Source organism: Anomaloglossus baeobatrachus, chromosome 1, assembly GCF_048569485.1.
Source record: "Anomaloglossus baeobatrachus isolate aAnoBae1 chromosome 1, aAnoBae1.hap1, whole genome shotgun sequence".
In the NCBI taxonomy this organism is placed as follows: Eukaryota; Metazoa; Chordata; class Amphibia; order Anura; family Aromobatidae; genus Anomaloglossus; species Anomaloglossus baeobatrachus.
This window is the reverse complement of record NC_134353.1, coordinates 458,109,037-458,128,811: the sequence shown is the minus strand read 5'-3', so window position 1 is coordinate 458,128,811 and position 19,775 is coordinate 458,109,037. Positions and strand designations below refer to the sequence as shown.

General features: G+C 44.4%; 1 protein-coding gene across 1 annotated transcript in view; it reads left to right on the top strand.

The window, feature by feature from the left end:
• LOC142294846 (ephrin-A2-like) overlaps nt 1-19,775 on the top strand; it is a 464,446-nt gene that overhangs the window by 133,150 nt on the left and 311,521 nt on the right. The gene's annotated exons all lie outside the window — the stretch shown is intronic.

Here is a 19,775-nt window from a genome sequence, read left to right as displayed (position 1 = left end):
CTACATAGTGAATTAGTGATATTATAATAAGTTCTAATTTCATTATTATAAGTTTTCAAAACACACACTCTACAGAGACCATTGTTACCAATAATACCACCATCTACCACTACATAATGACTGAATTGTAGTCATGACTTATTCTAGCCATGACTATCCTGCAGCGTTTATAAGAGAGACACGTCTGACTTCTCACATTCCAGCAGCTATTCTCAGCCTACACAATCTCCCCATCCTGCCCTACACTGCGTCATGTAACAGTGACCTCAGTATAGCAATGGTGACATTACTATAATTACCCCTTCCCCACCAAAAATGCTACATAGTGGGCCAAATAAAATTTTCCTGTAAAATTAATATTGTCCCCTAAAAAGTAATGATGCCCGCTTTTCCTAGACAGTAATGGTGTTCCATATGCTCCTTTGAACGTTATAGTATCCAAACTGCCCCATTCAAGTAACAATAACCACACAATGTCCACTTAAAGTAACAATGCCTCCCAAAAAAGCAATTATGTCTCAAGTACTCCCTTAAAAAGTAAGAATGCCAGAATACCTACTAAAGCACTAATAATTCTTAAGTCAGTCACTTATCTTGTCTTTTCCATCTCTCCCAGACTGACATGACAAATTCTTTCAGCCATGACTCGTTTGACTACTTAAAATTCTAGCACTGTCACTACCTCATCCTTCCTCCATATCGTGCCGTCACATATGGAAGAGAACAGTTACCCCAATATTTCAAAAATTATGTCATTGATATTACTCACTCCCCCCAAAAATACTGCACTGGTAGTAGGCCACATTAAAAGTGCCTGTAAAAAAGTGTACTATAGAAAGTAATATCACCTTTTCCCACATACTAATAGTGTTCCATATGCTCTTTAAAGGTTATAATGTGCAAAATGCCACCTTCACTGCCCTAATTTTAGACGAGTGCAGTAATTCCCCTATTGCAAATGAATAAGGTCCTCTGAACACTCCCTTCACAAGTATTAATACCCCCGGATGTACCGTATATAGAAATCCTTTGACCCCATAGAAAAAAACCTAATTGCGCTCCATTGTGTCCAGAAAAAGAAAAATAACTAAATATATATTTTTATATTTTAGAGCATGTCTTACATGGTATAACCAATGGTACTTGTAGCAGTATCTGTAGGGGTACTTGTTCTCTCCTTCAAGATGTAATTTAAATATGCAAATCAAGAGTGGAAGAACTTAAAGCTTGTGCGTCCTTCAACAGGGCCCCCGATTATTATGGGTCTTTAATAGTATTGCTCTTCTAGTATGAGTCAAGGTGACATTTACTTTACAGGGCCAACGTGTGACTATGTATTGTGGCCCGAGACAGTAGTCATGGGAGAGTGACTCCTTATCTTCCATGCCTGGGCACGCTACAGTAAATTGGGGGTTAACAACTGTAAAGGAGCTAGGTTTCACCTGTTGTATTCATTGCTTCCCAGGTTCTGTGAGTAGGGAGTCTGCTCCACATCCATGGCTGATCCGGATACCTGGAGTAGGCTGGATCCTATGAAGGCTGGACAGATCCTCTCAGGTATGCACTTCCATTCCTGACACCTGGATGGAGGTTCCAGTAGTAGCAGGGAGAGCTGTAATAGGAGGTCTCATGACAAGAGGATCAGCCTTATTGGAAGTCTGGTTCCCTGCATCTTCAGTGTGACAACGGTGGATTGGTGTTACAGTGTTACCAGTGTAGTGGCGTTACCTCTCGGCCCAGTGTGATAACCTCTCCCCTAATGCCCGTGTCAACTCTGCCTTATTCTCTCCTAGTCCACCTCTGTTCACCAAGTAGCCTACTGCGCCATCTTGTGGTCACTCATCATTGCCCTGAATGTGTGAGTGAAAAAAACGTAGCCTTGCAGTTCTTTGTAGGTCATGCAGAAGGGCAAAGTTGGCACATTCTGATTCAATGTTGCTTGCATTACTTATTGCAGTCCCATCAGAGACACTGAATGGATCATAGGTAGAGGACTTAAAGTCCACAAAAATCAACATCCAAATACTATTTTCAAGTAACTACTAGTGATGAGCAAGCACTGCCATGTTCTGGTGCTCGGTACTCATTAAGAGCTGTTGGATACTCGGATAAAAGCAGCCCTAGCATCTGAGTATAATGGAAGTCAATGGTGGACTCAAGCATTTTCGCTGAACATTTAGGAAACATTTCCTTATCCTTGGTTAGACATTTCCTTATCTTTCATTAATCTAGCATGCATTCATGAAACATAACTCCTATCTAGCCAACATGTTGGGTTCCTATGAGAAGGTAAGCACCAATATGGATTTTGGTAATGGAGCTGATGTGATTTACTTGGACTTTACTAAGGCATTGACACTGTGCCACCACATAATAGTCTTGTAATGAAGCTCCAGAAGCAGGGGCTAGGGGAAACTATATGCAGCTGGGTAAAAAATTGGCTAAAAGATAGGAAACAAAGAGTAGTCATAAATGGTACATTCTCTAAATGGGCTATAGTCAGCAATGGGGTGCCGCAGGGATCTGTGCTAGGACCGATTCTTTTTAGTCTGTTTATTAATGACCTTGTGGATGGGATTGATAGTAAAGAGTCAGGGTTACTTTGCACACTACGACATTGCAAGAAGATAATAGCGATGCCGAGTGCGATAGTCCCCGCCCCGGTCGCGGCTGCGATATTTTGTGATAGCTGCCGTAGCGAACATTATCGGAGAAGGACTTGGGTATTCTCATTACAAATAAGCTGAGCAGCAGCACTCAATGTCAAGCAGCAGCTGCAAAAGCAAACTAGATTTTAGGGTGTATAAAAAGAGAGATTAGATCCCGTGATCCCAACGTATTGTTACCCCTCTATAAATCACTTGTAAGGCCACATCTGGAATATAGGATCCGGTTTTGGGCTCCACATTTTAAAAAGTATATTCAGAAGTTAGAGTCAGTTCAAAGGCAGCAACTAAACTACTACAAGGAATGGAAGGCCTCCCATATGATGATAGGTTAAAAAAGCTGGATTAGTTTAGCTCAGAAAAATGACGTCTACATGTGTGGTCAATACAAAGGACTGGCACATAACTTATTACTTCCAAAGACAATATTAAGGACAAGGGGGCATACACTGCGAGTGGAAGAAAAGCGATTCCGGCAGCTCAATAGGAAAGGGTTCTTTACAGTAAGAGCAGTCAGACTGTGGAATGCCCTACCACAACAGGTAGTAATGGCAGATACTATAACAGCTTTTAAAAAAGGGCTGGATGATTTCCTCAGTATACACAACATTGTTGGTTATACAGTCATATGAAAAAGTTTGGGCACCCCTATTAATGTTAACCTTTTTTCTTTATAACAATTTGGGTTTTTGCAACAGCTATTTCAGTTTCATATATCTAATAACTGATGGACTGAGTAATATTTCTAGATTGAAATGAGGTTTATTGTACTAACAGAAAATGTGCAATCCGCATTTAAACAAAATTTGACCGGTGCAAAAGTATGGGCACCCTTATCAATTTCTTGATTTGAATACTCCTAACTACTTTTTACTGACTTACTAAAGCACTAAATTGGTTTTGTAACCTCATTGAGCTTTGAACTTCATAGGCAGGTGTATCCAATCATGAGAAAAGGTATTGTTCTCCTATTTGAACCTCCTATGAAGAGTGGCATCATGGGCTCCTCAAATCAACTCTCAAATGATCTGAAAACAAAGATTATTCAACATAGTTGTTCAGGGGAAGGTACAAAAAGTTGTCTCAGAGATTTAAACTGTCAGTTTCCACTGTGAGGAACATAGTAAGGAAATGGAAGAACACAGGTACAGTTCTTTTAAGCCCTGAAGTGGCAGGCCAAGAAAAATATCAGAAAGGCAGAGAAGAAGAATGGTGAGAACAGTCAAGGACAATCCACAGACCACCTCCAAAGACCTGCAGCATCATCTTGCTGCAGATGGTGTCAATTTGCATCGGTCAACAATACAGCGCACGTTGCACAAGAAGAAGCTGTATGGGAGAGTGATGCGAAAAAAGCCCTTTCTGCAAGCACGCCACAAACAGAGTCGCCTGAGGTATGCAAAAGCACATTTGGACAAGCCAGTTACATTTTGGAAGAAGGTCCTGTGGACTGATGAAACAAAGATTGAGTTGTTTGGTCATACAAAAAGGCGTTATGCATGGAGGCAAAAAAACACGGTATTCCAAGAAAAGCACTTGCTACCCACAGAAAAATTTGGTGGAGGTTCCATCATGCTTTGGGGCTGTGTGGCCAATGCCGGCACCGGGAATCTTGTTAAAGTTGAGGGTCGCATGGATTCAACTCAGTATCAGCAGATTCTTGACAATAATGTGCAAGAATCAGTGACGAAGTTGAAGTTACGCAGGGGGTGGATATTTCAGCAAGACAATGATCCAAAACACCGCTCCAAATCTACTCAGGCATTCATGCAGAGGAACAATTACAATATTCTGGAATGGCCATCCCAGTCCCCAGACCTGAATATCATTGAAAATCTGTGGGATGATTTGAAGCGTGCTGTCCATGCTCGGCGACCATCAAACTTAACTGAACTGGAATTGTTTTGTAAACAGGAATGGTCAAATATACCTTCATCTAGGATCCATGAACTCATTAAAAGCTACAGGAAGCGACTAGAGGCTGTTACTTTTGCAAAAGGAGGATCTTTAAAATATTAATGTCACTTTTATGTTGAGGTGCTAATACTTTTGCACCGGTCAAATTTTGTTTAAATGCGGATTGCACATTTTCTGTTAGAACAATAAACCTCATTTCAATCCAGAAATATTACTCAGTCCCTCAGTTATTAGATATATGAAACTGAAATAGCTGTTGCAAAAACCCAAATTGTTATAAAGAAAAAAGGTTAACATTAATGGGGGTGCCCAAACTTTTTCATATGACTGTAAATGATTTAGTGACAAAATATATAATTGGTGGAGGAAGGTTGAACTAGATGGACCGAAGGCTTTTTTCAACCTATGTAACTATGTAACTATCATCAGAATAATTCCCTAACATAAAGGATTAATCAACATTACAATATATAGTGCAAAGGAAAAAGTAAACATACTGACACCTGCTCTAGTCAATGCCAGTCATGTCTTGTCACCAGTACTTTTCCTTTTTTATTTTGTACTTGAAGCAGTATGTGGCAAGACACTTATGCCCTTTAGTGCTGGTTTTTCTGCTTGCAGTCTGCTGCTAGTATCACCTTCAACTTTCACTACTACTTACTTTCATCAGTTGTTGTAGGTTTTTAACTAAGGCCCTGTTCACACTTGGTTTACGCCCTGGTTCCAAGGGTTCTGTCTGAATCAATGAAAAACAGGATTCAGAATAGTCTGCTGACAGAGCCATAGACTGCGATGATACATTCACAATTCAAATGATCTCTGTTCGCCTTTATTATTGGTTATTTATTGTTTTTAGGGTATTGTACTTGTATAAAAATGGACATTCGAAAAGAGCATAAACGTCCACAGTCAAGTGACGAAGGTGAAGTGGCACACAAAGATATCGTCAATCCTTCTTTATACCACTAAATTCATTATAAATTACATTGGGCCCAAGTCATCATTGTATATATATGTATATACTGTACATATATCTATATATATATCTATCTATATATATATAAAAAATATATATATATATATATATATATATATATAAAATCTTTAATAATCAATTTTAAAATACACCAAAGTGAAATTTATAAACACGTTAATGTAGTAAAGGCGATCATAACACAATTGACTATGGATATATGTATAAAAGATGTTTTATGACACCAATATGGCTGTCTTATCAGTAGATATTTTTATCTTGAAATATCACCAAATTGTTGTGCAACTAAAAGGTGCAAAGAACTTTAGCGTCTTGTCATTTTTGAAAGTGCTAGAGAGAGCTTGGGCTGGATGTAGTGAGGTGAAGCCTGTCCAGCAAATTTAAGCCACTTTGGTGGTGTAAATTACGCCAGAAATATACTGTAGTCAATGACAGGAGTAACACTTCTGGTGAATGCTCACTTCTGTTGTAAGATGCACCTAATTCATTAGGTGGTGTGCAGGGGTGCTGTAGGGTTATGACCGCAACTGGGCCTGTCAACTTAAGCACCTACTTCAGCTGGATGTGCGTCCAAAGATGCACATCCAGCTGAAATGCATTGTGGTGCAGAGACCCATCAGGTCCCTGCACCGCAATACATGCCACCAGCCAAACAGAGGCCAGCAGCTGAGGTCATCATGCAAGGCATTGGCGTCGCATGGTAGTGATGTCATGCATCACTATAGCAGGCACAAGAGTGTCAGCTGCAGGCCACTGCCTGGCTGCAGAGGAGGACGGTGGACAAACTGGAAGCTGAGAAAAATGCTTTATTTTTTTTATGCATTAGAGTCAGAACAGGGAACATATATAACAGGAAGGGGCCCAGGATGAGGAAATATTTACTAGGATGGGGACATATGTACTAGAAAGGGGCCCAGGATTGGGACATGTTTACTAGGATGTGGATCATATTTACTAGGGAGGTGTTAAGGATGGGGACATATATCAGGATGAGGGACATATATATCAGGATAGGAGACATTTATATACCGAGATGGGAGACATATATGTGCTGCCCCCGTGCCAGCAGCCGGGCTGCTTGGATCCGGATCCGCAGTGACTCGAGGGGTGTCCAGACCCGGGGGTCGTGCGGCCACTCAAATAAAGGGGGTATTTACAGGGGACGGTATATTTACAGTTCGTGACACCATCCGTGGTGTGTGGTAAGGTGGAGTACCACCGCTGCAGCTGGAAGTACCAGGGGGTGATGGAGTGGGCAGCCAGGTGTTAGACCCCTCCACGGGTAGGGGGGATTCCCCGGGGCTCGCTGATGGTAAGGGAGGGCCGTTAAATGCAAGAGGGTTGGAAGGCAGGGAGCAGGGAACTCATACTTGGTAGTTGTGGTGCTCGATGAGGCTGGTGCTGTTTTGGAAGGCCAGTAAACACACAGACTGTAATTAAACCAAAAGTCCTGGCGTACCGCTGCCGCTGAGGAGGGGAGCCCGTCCAGGTGACCGTTCCGAATGATATTGCTTGGTGTGTTCTAGTCTAGTCCGACCTTCCGGGAGCTTTTGATACTCAGCCCCTCACACTCTGAGGGCTGCTGCCTCGCTGTCCTGGGAGCTCCAACTCCCCAGCCTGCTCTCCCCCTGAGAGCTTCTTGAGAGCCACTACTCTCCTTGCTCCCCTGCCGACGACTGCCCAATCACCTCCCCCCCAGTCTGTCTGACTCTAAGGTGGGCGGCCCTTTCTCCACTGGACCTATCCACTGTTATGTGTGACTGGGATTTGCATGCTGGTGTTTGCAACATCATTGGGTGGCACCTGGAACCAAGGAGGAGATGGATACTGCACGGAAAGAAAAATTGTGTAATACCCTGTGACAACCTGATAGTCAAGGAGCGTCACATATACACCAGGAAGTGGCCAAGGCAAGGATGACAGTCATGTATACCAGGATGGGTGACATATATACCAAGATGGCGGAAATATTTACCAAGAAGGGGCCCAGGATGCGAGACGTTAGCACAGCATGGGGGACATTACTACATAATGAAAGGGGAGGTGGGGCAACACATGTTTTTATAGTATTTAGAATGCTACAAGGGCCCATTCATCTAACCAACATGCAGAGGGGATCCAAGTCCAGATTTTGCACCAGGGCCCATCGGACTTTAGTTACACTCCTGGTGGTGTATACATCCTAATAAATTAGATACATCTTTCTCCAGTGGTGCCTTCATTAAGTTGTGCACAATGCTAGTCTTAATGAATCCGGCTCATCAACTTTAGGCACATCATCACACCTAAAAAAAGCATATGAGTGTCATCCAGAATGATTTTATTCCAGAATTTTTTTTTCATTTGTCATTCATCTGCAAACTGTTTTTATGCAGCAGCAGTTATGAAAAATGTACAAGGATTATTACAGTGTATCCATACAACTTGGTTGATTTTCGATGTCTCAGAGTAGAATCTGATTTTTTTTACACAGCTGCAGACTTGAATTGGTGAGTCCCATGCAACAAATGGAAGAAACTAATTGTAACCTACAAAGGTTTAAGGTTTTTACACCTTTGAATCAGTTATCCTTTGTGCCCATACAGCTATTCTTAGCTTAATCACACAATGCAGGCTATCACAGTGAAGACGTCTGCAGGTGGTTCTGGAACCGTTCTCCACCAGGCAAGGTCCGCTACCTAACCACACTTATCCATGTACGATCCATCCCACATCTAACAAAGATCAATATGTCTGTCCCTTCACAGATCTACCTTTTGATCCACCAGCCCCCAGTGTAGGTGTCACATACCTAAAGTTTATTCGCGTAAGGGTCTCAGGTAATCGACTTCACTAATAGCTCACCTCCCACTATAGTAGTGCGGTACTACTTACCTATTTGTATTTCTCCTTATGCCTACTACCTGCCTCTCCCTTCCACACCATCCAATTTAAATTGTTTTATCATATTTTGAACATTTTATAAATAAAGAATATTTTATTTTAATCTTATTCTAACCTTTTTTTATTTTAGTGGATGCCATGTCCTGTCCTTACACCTTTTTCCCAGTGTTCCCCACCTTTTATAACTTTATAAATGCAATGACTAGCAGTTGCATGTGTGTGCATGGATTGTATAGATTTAGCCATTGTGCACATCATTTCAGTCCCAGTTTTATGCCATCTCATATTGGTGCCTGGGACCCAGAAACACAATGATAAAGTCCCCCCCCAATTCCCATAAACATTTTCATTGTGAGTTGTGTCTGTGTTGTTTTTTGTGTTAGTATATGCTATATAAATGACAGGTTTTCTTATGATGTGATTGTTGTCATGGGTAGGGCATACGTTTTATTTCCTATTGTTCCTATTATTTTGCTTCTTATAAATTACTGGCTTAAAGCTTCTTACATACTGTTTAACTGCTTGGAAGTTGGAACCTGTTTGCTGGAAACTTTGTTGGTGGGAATTGTTTGATGTCTCTAAATGCAATCAAAGCATTCAGAAGTACAGCAGGGCCCCTTGGAAGTTAATGGGGCCTGTACCATGGTTGTATGCATTGGCCAAACACGGTTTCCAGATTATTGATTTCACAAATCTCTCCTACTTTTGTTTATAGTAATGAAACAACATCATTTTTGATTCCTAAGCCTTTCATTCCCATCATGAGTACGGTATTTGGTGAGTTTTTGATGTTGAAGAAAATTAGTTAATTTAGACTCTTTGCATTTTTTTATTGCAGTTTTCAGTTTGTTTTTTTACATGCAGTTTATTGCTTTTTTTGTCTCTTTTTGGCATGTTATACTTCAAATAAAGCTGCTTTGTGTTTGATAATCCCTGGTATTTCGCTTTGAAAAAGCTTTATTAATACAGTCATGAGGGGATTACATGCATTTTGGTGCATTTCCACAAGGGAAGTGTAGTAAAAATGCATGTGTGTTTCCTACCTGCAGATAATAATAATAATAATTATTATTATTATTATTATTATTATTATTAATACCTGCAGATTTTCCAAACGTAATGCAATTATATGGGGAAAATCTGCACATAAAACTCAGCGTATCCACAGGAGAAATAGTGGAGTTGAATCCCATACCACAGGTCAGATTATGCTGAGTAACAAACACGCACAGTGGGTATGAGATTTCTATAAATCCCATTCACTTAGCTGGAGCTGTAAGGCTGTGTGCCCACGATCAGTGTTTGCAGCGTTTTGGATGTAGCATGCTTCAGCTGCGTCCAAAATGCTGCGTTGTACAGTAAAAGCATAGTAGATGGGATTTTTAGAAATCCCATGCCCAGTGTGCTTGTTTTTCCTGCACCCAAAATTGACCTGCGGTGCGGCTTCTTGAGCTGCAACATGTTAATTGGTGTGGAGACGCGAGTGTCCTCCGCAGGGAGAATAGCAGCAAGAGACCACAACTGCTTGAGCTCGGATTGTGGGCATGAGCATCTGCGGTCTCCTGCATTCTCCTGTGAAGGTCATCACCTGCTGTGTCCAGGATGAAGCGGGTCCTGATCGTGGGCACATATCCTCCTGAGACGTGTTTATCATGCAGTATCTAAAAGTCACTAAAAACTCATCATGGGAACTTAGTCTAAATGTAAAGAATATTTGATTGAAAATGGTAAAGATAGTTTGCGGGCCATGTGTGACGTTGTCAAGACCGCGATCTCACAGACCATGTCACTGTGACTTCTTTTAGCTCATCCTTTTCATCATTAGGGTGTTCTTTTCTCAGAAACCTTGCTAGGTTAATTCTATAAATTGTAATTATTTCTGCTTTGGCTTCTCTATCTTGCTGTGAAATGCAGTTTTGTCCGGTAAATCTTACTCCATTTGGCATATCTTGTTAGACTGTATTCCCCTGTACCTTGCTGTAGTCATTATAACATAATTTTCAGCAATTTACAAAAAACACTTGAGAATTTTCCTCCTAATTTGTTGGGTCAGTATGCTTTCCATGTTTAATTTATCTGTTGTCTTCTATAGTCGAGATAATTAGGTCTTTATGCTTGTAATTTATTTGCTCAATTTTTTTTTTGGGGGGTCATTATTACATTTTAAAAGGTATATTATTTCCCTTTTACATATTCTACATCTTTTATGTTTTCATCAAAATCTACAAACTCTGCATTAAAATATAAACCTTTTAATATTACACCCTCTGTCCCATCTCTATGACCAGATATTGGAGAAGCTCCTTCTATAGCATTCACACAGCACAGTCAGGAGCAAGAGATCTGTTCAGATGGATTAGAAAGCTCTAGGTAACCTGTGCAGCAAGACTTACTCTTTATGATCCTTCCCTTGAAGCTTCTCAGTAGCCTTCGGAGATGTATTGATAATAGTGATATATACATAGTCTTAATGTATTATAAAAATGTTTAATGACTAAGACTAATTACATTAAGGACTGCTTTTCCTTGTAGCTGTATACCACAAGATAGAAAAACCCCTGCCTCACCCAGAATCTGTTCAAATTGGTGATTTACCGAATTGCATAATGTTTCCAGAATGAATTTGACTTACAGGAGTAGTCACATCAATTGGAGTTATTTTATAAATGCCCTTTAGTCTAGTTATTATTGTTACATACTTTTTATGGCACTTCTTATTATCCTTTAACATTCACCTTATATGTTGAGCAGTGATAAGAAAATGTACCAAATCTTTATTGGCTTTCCACACATATAGGGTACATTCAGACAACCATTTAAAAATTGGTCTCAGATGGGACCAGAATGCCCATACTAGCCAGCCACTCCTCCTCCAAGCCGAGCATGACAGAGAATGCCCAGACTAGCCAGCCACACTTCCTCCGAGCAGAGCATGACAGAGAATGCCCAGACTAGCCAGCCACACCTCCTCCGAGCCGAGCATGACAGAGAATGCCCAGACTAGCCAGCCGCACGAGCTCAGAAGCTGAGCATGACAGAGAATGCCCAGACTAGCCAGCCACACGTCCTCTGAGCCGAGCATGACAGAGAATGCCCAGACTAGCCAGCCACACCTCCTTCGAGCCGAGCATGACAGAGAATGCCAATACTAGCCAGCCACACCTCCTCCGAGCCGAGCATGACAGAGAATGCCCAGACTAGCCAGCCGCACGAGCTCAGAAGCTGAGCATGACAGAGAATGCCCAGACTAGCCAGCCACACGTCCTCTGAGCCGAGCATGACAGAGAATGCCCAGACTAGCCAGCCACACCTCCTTCGAGCCGAGCATGACAGAGAATGCCCAGACTAGCCAGCCGCACGAGCTCGGAAGCTGAGCATGACAGAGAATGCCCAGACTAGCCAGCCAGACGTCCTCCGAGCCGAGCATGACGGAGAATGCCCAGACTAGCCAGCCACACCTCCTCCGAGCCAAGCATGACAGAGAATGCCCAGACTAGCCAGCCGCACGAGCTCGGAAGCTGAGCATGACAGAGAATGCCCAGACTAGCCAGCCAGACGTCCTCCGAGCCGAGCATGACGGAGAATGCCCAGACTAGCCAGCCACACCTCCTCCGAGCCAAGCATGACAGAGAATGCCCATACTAGCCAGCCACACCTCCTCCGAGCCGAGCATGACAGAGAATGCCCAGACTAGCCAGCCACACCTCCTCCGAGCCGAGCATGACAGAGAATGCCCATACTAGCCAGCCACACCTCCTCCGAGCCGAGCATGACAGAGAATGCCCAGACTAGCCAGCCACACTTCCTCCGAGCCGAGCATGACAGAGAATGCCCAGACTAGCCAGCCACACGTCCTCCGAGCCGAGCATGACAGAGAATGCCCAGACTAGCCAGCCACACCTCCTCCGAGCCGAGCATGACAGAGAATGCCCATACTAGCCAGCCACACCTCCTCCGAGCCGAGCATGACAGAGAATGCCCATACTAGCCAGCCACACCTCCTCCGAGCCGAGCATGACAGAGAATGCCCAGACTAGCCAGCCACACCTCCTCCGAGCCGAGCATGACAGAGAATGCCCAGACTAGCCAGCTACACTTCCTCCGAGCCGAGCATGACAGAGAATGCCCAGACTAGCCAGCCACACGTCCTCCGAGCCGAGCATGACAGAGAATGCCCAGACTAGCCAGCCACACCTCCTCCGAGCCGAGCATGACAGAGAATGCCCAGACTAGCCAGCCGCACGAGCTCGGAAGCTGAGCATGACAGAGAATGCCCAGACTAGCCAGCCACTCCTCCTCCAAGCCGAGCATGACAGAGAATGCCCATACTAGCCAGCCACACCTCCTCCGAGCCGAGCATGACAGAGAATGCCCATACTAGCCAGCCACACCTCCTCCGAGCCGAGCATGACAGAGAATGCCCATACTAGCCAGCCACACCTCCTCCGAGCCAAGCATGACAGAGAATGCCCAGACTAGCCAGCCACACTTCCTCCGAGCCGAGCATGACAGAGAATGCCCAGACTAGCCAGCCACACGTCCTCCGAGCCGAGCATGACAGAGAATGCCCAGACTAGCCAGCCACACCTCCTCTGAGCCGAGCATGACAGAGAATGCCCAGACTAGCCAGCCGCACGAGCTCAGAAGTTGAGCATGACAGAGAATGCCCAGACTAGCCAGCCACACGTCCTCTGACCCGAGCATGACAGAGAATGCCCAGACTAGCCAGCCACACCTCCTTCGAGCCGAGCATGACAGAGAATGCCCAGACTAGCCAGCCGCACGAGCTCGGAAGCTGAGCATGACAGAGAATGCCCAGACTAGCCAGCCAGACGTCCTCCGAGCCGAGCATGACGGAGAATGCCCAGACTAGCCAGCCACACCTCCTCCGAGCCAAGCATGACAGAGAATGCCCAGACTAGCCAGCCGCACGAGCTCGGAAGCTGAGCATGACAGAGAATGCCCAGACTAGCCAGCCAGACGTCCTCCGAGTCGAGCATGACGGAGAATGCCCAGACTAGCCAGCCACACCTCCTCCGAGCCAAGCATGACAGAGAATGCCCAGACTAGCCAGCCGCACGAGCTCGGAAGCTGAGCATGACAGAGAATGCCCAGACTAGCCAGCCACACTTCCTCCGAGCCGAGCATGACAGAGAATGCCCAGACTAGCCAGCCACACGTCCTCCGAGCCGAGCATGACAGAGAATGCCCAGACTAACCAGCCACACTTCCTCCGAGCCGAGCATGACAGAGAATGCCCAGACTAGCCAGCCGCACGAGCTCGGAAGCTGAGCATGACAGAGAATGCCCATACTAGCCAGCCACACCTCCTCCGAGCCGAGCATGACAGAGAATGCCCATACTAGCCAGCCACACCTCCTCCGAGCCGAGCATGACAGAGAATGCCCATACTAGCCAGCCACACCTCCTCCGAGCCGAGCATGACAGAGAATGCCCAGACTAGCCAGCCACACTTCCTCCGAGCCGAGCATGACAGAGAATGCCCAGACTAGCCAGCCACATGTCCTCCGAGCCGAGCATGACAGAGAATGCCCAGACTAGCCAGCCACACCTCCTCCGAGCCGAGCATGACAGAGAATGCCCAGACTAGCCAGCCGCACGAGCTCAGAAGCTGAGCATGACAGAGAATGCCCAGACTAGCCAGCCACACGTCCTCTGAGCTGAGCATGACAGAGAATGCCCAGACTAGCCAGCCACACCTCCTTCGAGCCGAGCATGACAGAGAATGCCCAGACTAGCCAGCCGCACGAGCTCGGAAGCTGAGCATGACAGAGAATGCCCAGACTAGCCAGCCAGACGTCCTCCGAGCCGAGCATGACGGAGAATGCCCAGACTAGCCAGCCACACCTCCTCCGAGCCAAGCATGACAGAGAATGCCCAGACTAGCCAGCCACACGAGCTCGGATGCTGAGCATGACAGAGAATGCCCAGACTAGCCAGCCACACGTCTTCTGAGCCGAGCATGACAGAGAATGCCCAAACTAGCCAGCCACACATCCTCCAAGCCAAGCATGACAGAGAATGCCCAGACTAGCCAGCCACACGTCCTCTGAGCCGAGCATGACAGAGAATGCCCAACCTAGCCAGCCACACGTCCTCCGAGCCGAGCATGACAGAGAATGCCCAAACTAGCCAGCCACACGTCCTCCGAGCCGAGCATGACAGAGAATGCCCAGACTAGCCAGCCACACGTCCTCTGAGCCGAGCATGAGAGAGAATGCCCAGACTAGCCAGCCACACTTCCTCCGAGCCGAACATGACAGGTGCATAGAAATATTTAAAGCTGTTACGTTTGGGTTTGGAGATGCGATTGGAGACGATTTAGGCTATGTGCGCACAGTGCATTTTTCGCGGCGTTTTTGCGCGTTTTTCGGGTGCGTTTTTGGCCTCAAAACTGCATGACTTTGCTTCCCCAGCAAAGTCTATGAGTTTTCAATTTTGCTGTCCACACACAACTGTTTTTTTACGCTGCGTTTTTGACCTTGAAAAAAAAAATGGACATGTCAATTCTTTCCTGCGTTTTTCTGCGTTTTCCCTCAATGCAATGCATTGTCAAAACGCAGCAGAACGCAGAGATCAAAAATGCAGCAAAACGCAGCCAAAAACGCACCAAATCGCGGTAAAAACGCATTTTTCGACGCAGGTGCGTTTTTGTGCGTTTTTAGCGGCCAAAAATGCACAAAAACGCAGCGTCAAAAAGACACAGTGTGCGAACCTAGCCTTATATGAACGTCTGAATGCACCCTTACAGGAGTCACTGTGCAGACCACAATGAAGAGGATCGAGCTAGTGGAAATGAGTGAAGAGCAAGTGTGACCACTTGCATTGGACATTTTACAGTATATCACAAAACTAACTACATCCCTCACATTTGTGTAAATATTTTATATCTTTTCATGGAACAACAGTGAAGATTTGACACTTTGATACAATGTAAAGTAGTCAGTGTACAGCTAATGTAAATTTTGTGCCGTCTAACTCAACACACAGTCATTAATGTCTAAACTGCTGGAACAAAAATGAGTACACTCCTAAGAGAAAATGGCCAAATTGTGCCCAAAGTGTCAATATTTTGTGTAGCCATCATTATTTTCAAGCACTGCCTTAACTCGTTTTGGCATGGAGTTCACTAGAGTTTCACAGGAGCCAATGGACTCCTCTTCCATCCTCCATGATGACATCACGGAGCTGGTGGATGTTAGAGACCTTGAGCTCCTCTACATTTCATTTAAGGATGCCCCACAGATGTTCAATTGGGTTTAGGTCTGGAGACATGCTTAGCCAGTCCAGCAACTTTACACTCAGTCTCTTTAGCAAGGCAGTGGTTGTCATGTTGAAATACTGCCCTGTGGTCCAGTTTCTGAAGGGAGGGGTTCATGCTCAGCTTCAATATGCAATAGTACACATTGACATTCACAGTTCCCTCCATGAACTGCAGCACTCATGCAGCCCCACATTTTGACACTCCACCACCTTTCTTGACTGTAATCAAGACACACTTGTCTTTGTACTTCTCATCTGGTTGCCGTCAAACACACTTGACACCATCTAAACCAAATAAGTTTATTTTGGTCTCATCAGACCACAGAACATGGTTCCAGTAATCCATGTCCTTATAGTCGGCTTATCTTCAGCAAACTATTAGCAGATTTTCTTGTGCATCATCTTTAGAAGAGGCTTCCTTCTGGGATGGCAGCCATTCAGACCAATTTGATGCAGTGTTAAGCATATAGTCTGTGGACTGACCACCCCTTTAACCACTGCAGCATTGTTGGCAGCACTCATTTGTCTATTTTGAAAAGAGAACCTCTGGATATGACACTGAGCATGTGCATTCAACTGCTTTGGTCGACCATAGCGAGGACTGTTCTGTGTTGAACCTGTTATGTTAAACCACTCTATGGTCTTGGCCACTGTCCTGCAGCTCACTGTCAAGGTGGTAGCAATTTTTTTCAGATCTTCAGAGAATTCTTTGCCATGAGGGTCCATATTGACCTTCCATGTACCAGTATGAGAGAGAGTGTTTACAGTAACACCAAATTGAACACACCTGCTCCACATTAACCCCTGAGACCTTGTAATACTAATGAGTTACATGAAACTGGGGATGGAAAATGGATAATTTGCACAACTTAGCGATTTTTACTTAGGGATGTTTTACCTTTTATTGGCAGCGGTTTTGACACTCAAAGAGAAAGTCAAAAGCCCTGCATTGCTGTTACAAGTATTTATGTAATGGGCATATCTAGGCAGGACTAAAAATGTGCTCTCTTCTGTCTGCGAACATAGCCTTAGCCTCCCCTCTCCTATCCACTGCTGGATTAATTCCTCCCTCATCATTTTCCTTTTTTTCTGCTTTTCTTCTTCTTGTAATGTGTTTCTCTAGGTGTAAAACTATGTTGACACATAGTTTTCGAGGAGTTTTATGATGTGGATGATCTTCAAATCCTAGTCAAAAACTACTTCAAAACACTTGAAAAACTCTTCCTATTTATTTCTATGGGAAATCCATTATTCTCATCACATGAAGCTTTTTTTAGAGTATTTTTTTTCTCAATAGATCTAAAAAATGCCACATGTAAAAATAAGTGCATGTCACTCCTTTGAAGTGGATTCTGCTTGAAAAACTAGTTTGTGAACACCTCAATAATTCAGTGTGAAAATATATACATTTTTTTCACCAAATGCGCCATTTCTGTCACTTTTTCAGCTATATTCCTATATATGTTTAAAACCATAGTCACACAGACTATGACAGACAACGTAAAAAAAAATATTTAAATTGTGGATTCCTTCTCTTTTACTTTTGATTTATGTTGTACACTGTCATGATTTGTTCATTAAAAACTGGTTTAGCTTAAATACAATAAAAAGTATCAGGCATTCTAACGCTTTATACAAATATAAAGAATCTGTACCAATATGAATAGATTTCCCATGGAAAACTGTTTTCCACAGGCTTGTAGTGGAATGTGCTGTAGTTGCACATGATCTCAGTGCTACCAACACATGGGCAAATCCATCTCCTGGAAGACAAGATTCTCTGATGTAACTGAAGGAAGGTGCAGACGCCGAGCTGTGATGACTCCTTTGTCAGAAAGAGCCAGTGTTTGTAGACTGCTTCGGGCAGGGTGTGAGTTACTTACTGTACTCTTCAGGGCAGCATCCATCACCCTGGAGCTGGTCGCCATCGTATATGTAGTAAATAGACAGAACACTGGAGATAAAGGGGGTACAGAAAGTATTCAGACCCCTTTAAATTTTTCACTCTTTGTTTCATTGCAGCAATTTGGTAAATTCAATTTGTTCCTCATTAATGTAGACTCTGCAAGCGATCTTGAGAGAAAAAAAAGCAAAAATGTAGAAATGTTTGCGTATTTATTAAACAAGAAAAACTGACATATCACATGGTCATAAGTATTCAGACCCTTTGCTCAGTATTGAGTAGAAGCACCCTTTTGAGCTAGTACAGCCATGACTCTTCTTTGGAATGATGCAACAAGTTTTTCACACCTGGATTTGGGTATCCTCTGCCATTCTTTCTTGCAGATCCTCTCCAGTTCCGTCAGGTTGGATGGTGAACGTTGGTGGACAGCCATTTTCAGGTCTCTCCAGAGATGCTCAATTGGGTTTAGGTCAGGGCTCTGGCTGGGCCAGTCAAGAATCGTCACAGAGTTGTTCTGAAGCCACTCCTTTGTTATTTTAGCTGTGTGCTTAGGGTCATTGTCTTGTTGGTAGGGGAACCTTCGGCCAAGTCTGAAGTCCAGAGCACTCTGGAAGAGGTTTTCTTCTTGGATATCTCTGTACTTGGCCACATTCATCCTGCCTTCAACTGCAACCAGTCATCCTGGCTCTGCACCTTAAAAACATCCCCATAGCATGATGCTGCCACCACCATGTTTCACTGTTGCGATTGTATTGAACAGGTGATGAGCAGTGCCTGCTTTTCTCCACACATACCACTTAGAATTATCACCAAAAAGTTCTACCTTTGTCTCATCAGACCAGAGAATCTTATGTCTCACAGTCTGGGAGTTCTTCATGTGTTTTTTTGCAAACTCTATGCAGGCTTTCATATGTCTTGCACTGAGGAAAGGCTTCAGTGAGGCCACGCTGCCATAAAGGCTTGACTGGTAGAGGGCTGCAGTGATAGTTGACTTTGTGGAACCTTCTCCCATCTCCCTACTGCATCTCTGGAGCTCAGCCACAGTGATCTTGGGGTTCTTCTTTACGTCTCTCACCAAGGCTTTTCTCCCAATGATTGCTCGGTTTGGCTGGACAGCCAGGTGTAGGAAGAGTTCTTGTGGTCCCATACTTCTTCCATTTAAGGATTATGGAGGCCACTGTGCTCTTAGGAAACTTGAGTACTGCAGAAATTGTTTTGTAACCTTGGCCAGATCTGTGTCTTGCCACAATTCTGTTTATGAGCTCCTTGGGCAGTTCCTTTGACCTCAAAATTCTCATTAGGTCTGACATGCTGTTACGCCTACCTGGATCCACAGACTCAGACGGGCTCTAATTGACAGGCTAGAGGGAAGCCACTCACCAAGCAGGACCCCTAGAACCCTGAAACCCTTTAACCCCTATACAGGTATTTGGAATTACACAGGGCCCAAGGTAATCACTACCTGTGAAAGGCTGCAGTCCAATGAGAGTAGTAGTCAGGCAGGGTCAAACTAGGAAATGCAAAACAGGGACAGAATAGGCAGGTAAGGACGTAATCAGAAAACAAAGCAGAGGTCAAATCCGGATTGGGCAGCGAGGTACATAAACAGCAGGCAGGAGGGTAGTCAGGAAACAAGCAGAAGTCAGAACACCAGAATCACTAAACAGAACAGGGCGGGACAGGAACCAGGAATAGAGAACTATCTCTAGCATTGGTCTTCAGACAGGAAGAGAAATAAGAAGGGTGTGATGTTTTCTCATTGGTTGTAGCTGAATGATGGTAACTTCAGCTGAAAGACACAGGCCACCTACATTCAGCCAGTGGTACTGCAGATCCCAAGGAAACCCAGCCCAGTGAATGAGCGGAGCCTGCGCCCACCAGCACCGCTGGCATCAACCCCTCTCCTGTCAGCAGCACTATCCACGGCAGGAACACGGCGTCGCCTGGTGATTGAAGTAGAAGTTGATGGAGCGGGCTCCGGTGGGGACGTAACACATGCACTATGAGCTGTGAGGTCTTATATACACAGGTGTGTGCCTTTCCAAATCAAGTACTATCAGTTTAATTAATCACACCTGGACTCCAATGAAGGAGTAGAACCATCTCAAGGAGGATCACAAGGAAATGG